Consider the following 7,562-nt stretch of genomic DNA (forward strand, 5'->3'; position numbering starts at 1 on the left):
TTTCTTCCGCCTGCAACAAGAGGACGTCATGCACAGGAAGGACCGCTGGCTACTGTGCCGTCGCCGGCAGGTACCAATCGGAGACGCTTTTGACATGGGGATCGGCGATTAAAGGTGGCCAGCTTTCCGGTGCCCTTGTCCTCTCTCGTCATGTGAAGAACAGAGGAAGTGAACCCATCCATCAACCATGCATTGAAAAGTAAACTGGATAGATGCCATGAGCACTATTATGAAGACCGTGTGGATAAAATAGTTTTCATTTGTTTTTACTGGGCTCTAGCGCAGCTTCCATGCATGCATCATGCCAGCAGAAGCAAATCATGACAATAGCTTGAGATTTGGGGCCCTGCATCGTTGACGATACCGTCAATAATGCGCGTCGCTGGTTGAGTAAAATTGCTGAGTCTCACGCCGGCCGTCCACGTATCAGGTAATAACACTGACTAGAGCATCTCTCCAACAGTGACCCTACGGCACGATGGATCGATCGATATTCGATCCGTCCAACGATACCGCGCATGCATGCTGGTGTGGACCTCCATCGATCGACCGGTCTGCATTCCCTCGTCGCTGCGTTGCGTGCACGCGTGCCACTCGCCGTGCGCGTCCGTTGGCCAAGTGGGAGTGGACCGTATGGAGCGACAGATCGCTGCCGCTACTCGCCTACGATCAGCAGTGGGCAATGGTGGTGGGCGTGCACGGTGCACCCGTGCATACACAACGCCCGCCCGCGACGCACGCGGCCGCATGTGGCCGTCGCGCCGCCGGCACGCGCCCGCGCACCCTGGCGCCGGGGCCCCGCGCGCGCCACCTCCGCGCCACATCGGCGTTCGGCCGCCTGATTAGCGCGCGCCGCCGTGTGTAGCGCACGCGGTTGTAGTGGAAGGGCTTTTCGGCATAGGTTTATGCACACCACCTGTGGACCAGCGCCAGCGCCGGCAACGCCTAACCCGAGGTAGTGCCTGTATCACTATGTGTGTGCACCTTTGGCTGCACAAACAGCAGCCGGGTGCAGAGGTATCTAGGCCCAAAATCTAGGTCATGTTATTTTGTGCCACGTGTACTGAAGCCAATGGAGCAGTGCTAGCTTTCCGTGCTCGGCTGGTAGCACGGACGGGACGGGCAGCGCTGACCCCGGGCCGAGTCGTGTCGTGTGTACGCGCCACCTTTCCCTTCCCTTTCTGCTTTTGCAGGTCCGCCACCGCAGGAGGAGGGATCCGCGCGTTCGTGGAATCAAATCCGGCAGGGGCGTCGCCCAGCCACCCGTCGCGGGTCGTAGACTCGTAGCTCTCCATCCTCCACTGTCACCAACCAGCCTTTCTCCTCCCGCGCGAGCGAGACAAACGCCAAACGGCTAGCCTTCGGTCGCGTCGCCGTCCGGCGGTGGCGCCACCCCTCCGTTGCGTTCTGCGATTCGGAGGAGGTCACTGGCCAGAACCGCGGAAGTGCGGATTTCAATTACTGGCTCAACTCTCTCTCGGAGACGCATGCAAAACGATATCTGTCGTGGATTGGGGAATGGATGGGGTGCGCGCGCTCTAGTGCTGCACCTCGATTGGAAAATGATGGCTATTCTGTTTAGCGCTCGCTTTCACCAGCTGCACGGCGAACCATCCCCCCCCCCCCCCCCCCCCCCCCCCCCCCCCCTTTTTTTTTAGAAAACACAGGCGAACCATTCAAAGTCTTGTTCTTAGACATATATACAGGCCCGTTCCTAGATCCTAGAGAATGGCATTGGTTACTGTTTTTTTGTCAGAAAAACTTTCAACCTATTCATCCTTAATCATGGTAGTACGATGAACATCAGAAATAATAAAAAATTACATCCAGATCCGTGGACCACCTAGTGACGACTACCAGCACTGAAGCGAGCCGAAGACGGGCCGACGTTATCTCCTCTCCCTTGTCAGTCAGTCAAAACTTGTTGCAGTAGATAGTCGGAAAGTCGTCGTGCTAAGGCCACATAAGACCAGCGCTTATCACATAGGGCCACCGGAGATGAGGCAGACCGAGGGAGCACCGGTAGAAGACAGAGGAACCATAGTTTTTTGGGAGGAGGAGACGCGGCTGCGTGTGCATTGGTTACTGGTTAATCACAAATTCATCATTGGATAAATTTACTCAAAAAGAGATTAGAAGAAGATAGTTGCGCAGTTAATTTACGGAAAACCGGATGAAAGGCGTTACAAACTTGCATACAGCTGGACAAGCGCACACCTACAGACGACCGCGGTGGCAGGCCGACAAACATACCCAATGATACTACCGTGAGGAATGCTACACCCACGCAAAGCTACGTATGTTTTACGTGATAGTTAGGGCATATTTCTCCCGTAGTGGTTTTGGTGATTGATGACAATACGTTTACGGACTAATCGTGTGCATTGAGCGTTTCAAATATTCATTCATATGGCACGAGACGATTTCTGCCCCTCGGCGTTTAAAGAGAAGACGGTGTTGTTTCCATCATTTCAGTTTTGGTGGACTTAGAGTCATAGGAAACACCGTACTATTAAGAGGGGGTCCGTATCGGAAAGGTTAGGGTGGAATTAACACGTACACGTCTCCTTTGCACCCTCAGCTCTTTCGCGCATCTTTGGAGGATCCGTCGTTATCTTGGAAGTGGCATTGGAGAAGGGGGCCAGCGGTAGTACCGTGACATAGAGCGGTAGTACCGCCTAGAGCCATAGGCGGCAGTACCGCTGTGACAGCGGTAGTACCGCCTAAGACCCACAGGCAGCAGTACCGCTGTGACAACGGTAGTACCGCCCATGGCTCCAAGCGGTGGTTCCGCTCAGTGCCGCCCTAGTACCGCCCCGACTCGGGACGCCTTGTTTTCGTGTCGGGTTCTGCGGCAGTAGTAGCGGCAGTAGGTGTGGTAGTACCGCTCATGAGCGGTAGTACCGCCCTACCACCGTTGCTAGTGCCGCTCCTAGTTTTTCTCTCCTGCTCCTTCTCCCCTTCGTTCGTGTGAGCTGCTGTGCGCAGCCCCAGCGGTAGTACCGCTGGGCCAAGCGGCAGTACCGCTGCGAGGAGCGGTAGTACCGCTCGCTGCGGGCTGAGTTGTGGGGATAACGGTTGGATTTGATTCCCCACTATATAAGGAGGTCTTCTTCTCCAAGAAGACCTACCTCTTCCCTTCCCAAACTCCATTGTTGCTCCAAAGCTCATTTTCACCCAATTTCTCTCCCTAGCCAATCAAACTTGTTAATTTTCTATGGATTGGTTGAGAAGGCCCCGATCTACACTTCCACCAAGAGAAATTTGATTCCCCCACTAATCCCTTGCGGATCTTGTTACTCTTGGGTGTTTGAGCATCCTAGACGGTTGAGGTCACCTTGGAGCCACATTCCATTGTGGTGAAGCTCCGTGGTGTTGTTGGGAGCATCCAAGCTTGTTGTGGAGATTGCCCCAACCTTGTTTGTAAAGGTTCGGTCGCCGCCTTCAAGGGCACCACTACTGGAATCACGGCATCTTGCATTGTGCGAGGGCGTGAGGAGAATATGGTGGCCCTAGTGGCTTCTTGGGAGCATTGTGCCTCCACACCGCTCCAACGGAGACGTACTTCCCCTCAAAGGGAAGGAACTTCGGTAACACATCCTCGTCTCCACCGGCTCCACTTGTGGTTATCTCTTACCTTTACTTTGTGCAAGCTATTGGTGTGTTGTATCCTTTGCTTGCACTCGTTGTTGTTGTTGTTAGCATCATATAGGTTGCTCACCTAGTTGCACATCTAGACAACCTTTGTTGCTAACCCTAATTTGTTAAGAAAAGCTAAAAACTGGTAGTTGCGTATTCACTCCCCCTCTAGTCAACCATATCGACCCTTTCAATTGGTATCAGAGCCTCGCCTCTTTATTAAGGGTTTCACCACCCGAAGAGTATGGTTGACACCGAGGAGGAAGTGCCCGAGGCTGTGGAGTTGACTTCGATCACACGAGACGACTTAAATGAAGCTATGGCTTCACTTAAGACGTCTATGATGACCGAAGTCAAGTCCATGCTAAAAGAATTGCTTGAGGGATGAAAGCTTCACCCGATCGCTTGCTTGTGGTCAATCCCACCACATCGAAGTCAGAGGCCAATTCCGCTAAGGAAGCGGCTAAAGGTACTCATGTTTCTTCCCCTCATGACAAGAACGGGATGGGAACCTTTGCCTCGGTTCCCCCTCCCCGGTCTATGGTGGACCGGTCCCTACACCTCGCATTAATAATCATGGTCCTCCTCCCAAGCTTGTTAAAGGTGATTTTGCTAATTGGGGTTTTCGATCAAGTCTCATTTGAATCACAGCTCAACAAACCTTTGGAGAATCATTGAGGAAGGCTTCTACCCGCATGATCCAAACAACTTCACCCCAAGAGAAGAAGTGGACAATCAATACAATCACTCCGCTTTGTTCATCCTTCAAGATGCGGTCCCACCCAAAGATCTATCCCACTTACATCCCTTCACTCGTGCAAAGGATTGTTGGGAACACATTGTATCTATGTACAAGGGGAGCTCAAGCATCCAACAATCCAACTTTGAAGTGGTCCTTGATGAGGCCGATTAATTCGTGATGCTAGAACATGAGGATCCGCGTGATCTCTATCGAAGGGTGACAAGTCTTGCGGTTGCTCTCCAAGATCATGGGAGCAAGGATACGGATGACACTTGGATCAAGCGCGAGTTTCTCAAGGCCATCATGCCATTCAACAAGGACATGTCTTCCATGATTCGTCAAAGGCCGGACTTTCACACCTTGACCTCAAGTGAAGTGTTGGATGAGCTTATTGCCATGAACATCATGAACAAGACCGCCGACAATGCTCTTGATCGTGTCCGGTCAAAGAAAATCTCAACCACTCTCGATTTGAAGGCCAAGGCCATTCTGGAAGAGGAAGAGGAGGAAGAAGAGGAGTGTTACCCTGAGGATACCAAATATGCTTACCATGAGCACATGGCTCTTGCATCAAGGCAATTTTGGGGCAACAAGAGGAACTCAAGTCCCAACTTCAGCAAGAACAACTCAAGTGGCTCAAAGAATAAGCAACCACTACTGCAGGATGCTGCTAACGCGACACTACGATAAGAGACCCTTCGACGAAACTGTGTGCGATGCAATAATCACAAACGGTGGTGTAAAAAAACGTCAAAAAAGGTGCAAAACGTTTGCGATGGAGGATGCATCAAACACAGTTCAGATTTTAGTTGCGTGTGCGATGCAGGGCATACAGTTTAGTTCAATTAATTGTTTGCGATGAGGAGGAACAAAAAAACGGGCAGCTAGATGAAGGTGTGTGCGATATACAGCATACGGTTCTCTCGGGTGAAATGTTTGTGATTAGGCAACACAAAAGAAGCGGTCAGCCAGATCAAGGTGTGTGCGATATACGGCATGCGGTTCACCTGGATGAACTGTTTGCGTTGAGACAAGAGAACAAAAATGGTTCAATATATCAAGATGTGTGTGACACGCGGCAAACAAGTGTGTAATCAGAAATGTGTGCGAAGACCGATAATAACACAGACGATTGCTTCTAACAAGACGTATGTGATATGCTCTGTCTACACAACATCTATTGGTCATTGGGGGACGGGCGGTCACCCGGATACGCCATAAGGATGCGAAGAGGCATCCTATATCAGCAAGGACTAGCTGTTCCACCAGTAGCTCATGTAAGAGAACTCTCAAGTTAAGTGTGCTCAGGCTGGAGCAGCCATCATATGGGTGACTGGATGGGAAGTTGTGTTGATGTTAAATTAACTGATAGAATGGGTCGTATTTGTCAAATTAAATGACTGATACGACCCATCCCATCAGTTAATTTAACCTCGAGGTCCTTGCTTTTTTATTTTATTTTTATTTTTTAACACATGTTAAAGAAGGTCTACCGCATTACTTTTTGACAATGTGCGATATGTGGCATACAGTTGATCCATCTGACCTGTTTGTGATGGAATAAGCCGTGTGTGTTGTGGGCAAACGCTTGCTAGTATTCAACCGTTTGCGATTGATGAATTCATCACCGACGGGTTCCCTAGTGTGGTCCGTGTTCATCTGATCATCATCTACTTCTTGTGCTAGCTCGATGTTCCTTCTATGCTAAGTTTCCATTAATTGATGGCGTTTTATGAACACGCCGCCGTTTCCCGCCATTTCCTCGCCTGTTTCCCGCCACCCAGCGGTATTGCGCATAAACCTAGGCGGCACGCGATGCACGGAGGCGACAAGCGCAGCCTGTAGCACATCCACCTTTTCCAAGCATGCCAACCCACCAAAGCGCCGCCTCTGCCATCAACCTCATCGACGAGAAAAACGAGTAGGCGCCACGGCCCGTCGAGGCCGAGGCGCTCCCCAGCAATGCGATGGAAGACGTCGTGATGCGCATCATCGCCAGGGGTTGAGCAGACCTTTGGTGCATGGCGCTTGAGCGCCGCGGATCAAGATAGGCATGTCAACGCCGACAGGCTGCAGCTCGTCGCACAACATGATCGATGGCGCGCCGCAGAGCAAGCTAGGCGCATCCGCGCCGATAGGCTGCCGCTCGCCGCACGGCGATACCGTTGGAGCGCCGTAAAGCTAGAGGCGCGGCGCGCCGCACAGCAAGAGCGGATCCATCGGCGCTTGCCTGCTGTCGACACGGCGTCGCAGCTGGGTACACGTCCCGTCAGTACCCCCATTCCTCGCCAGGAGTGGGCAGAGGCCCTCAGCGCCGTACTTGCACCGGACGCCCGTCGCGCCGTTCGCATGGGTGGCGCCGTTCGCCTTGTCCATGGCCCGCTGGATGGCAACGCGCTGGTCCATAGGCTCAACCGCCTCCTTGGCCCAGGTGTCCATCTGGGCGCAATAGAGGAACATGGCGGTCGCATCCTCGAGCTGGTGATCTCCGATGAAATAGCCAACTTGGAGCTCGAGATCGCGCTCCAGATGTACCGCGAGCATGTTGACCACTTGGACGAACGCCTGCACGAGTTCAGGCAGAGCCAAGAGCTACCGTAGGCAAGGGCTGCTGGTCATGGTCTCATGGACGCGTTTATTTTGTTGAGTCATTTCGACGTGGATAGCTATGTATTCACAACAATCATAGTATTGCTCTGTTTATTCCTCTGTTTCAATGTGTGTACTCTGTTTTCCGTTCTTATATGTTCTGTTTCAATGTGTGTATATACGCTTTCCATTCTGTATATGTGGATGAAAACAGCTAGATTCAAATTAGTATAAAAAATAGATAGAAAACGGAATTCATTATATATATATATATTAATTGTTCATTAGTTCATCACAGAATATATATATATATATATAATATCATCACATATACGTGATGATACTTAACTACTAGGTACAATGCATAAAATTGAAAACGAACAATACTAAAACTAATAATCCTTCCTGGGGCCAGTATTCTGACAGCCCCTCGCCAGCAGCTCCCTGGTACGCGGCGTCTTCCCAGTGCGGAGACAGTACTCTGCCTCCTCCGCCTCGCAGCGCTTGACGTCCCGATCTGCCTCTTGCTGGCGGACGCATGCGAATGATCTTGCCATTTCGTTGGGCGCCCACCAGAGCTCCTCATCGGTGG

Source organism: Aegilops tauschii, chromosome 5 (genome assembly GCF_002575655.3).
Source record: "Aegilops tauschii subsp. strangulata cultivar AL8/78 chromosome 5, Aet v6.0, whole genome shotgun sequence".
NCBI lineage: Eukaryota > Viridiplantae > Streptophyta > Magnoliopsida > Poales > Poaceae > Aegilops > Aegilops tauschii.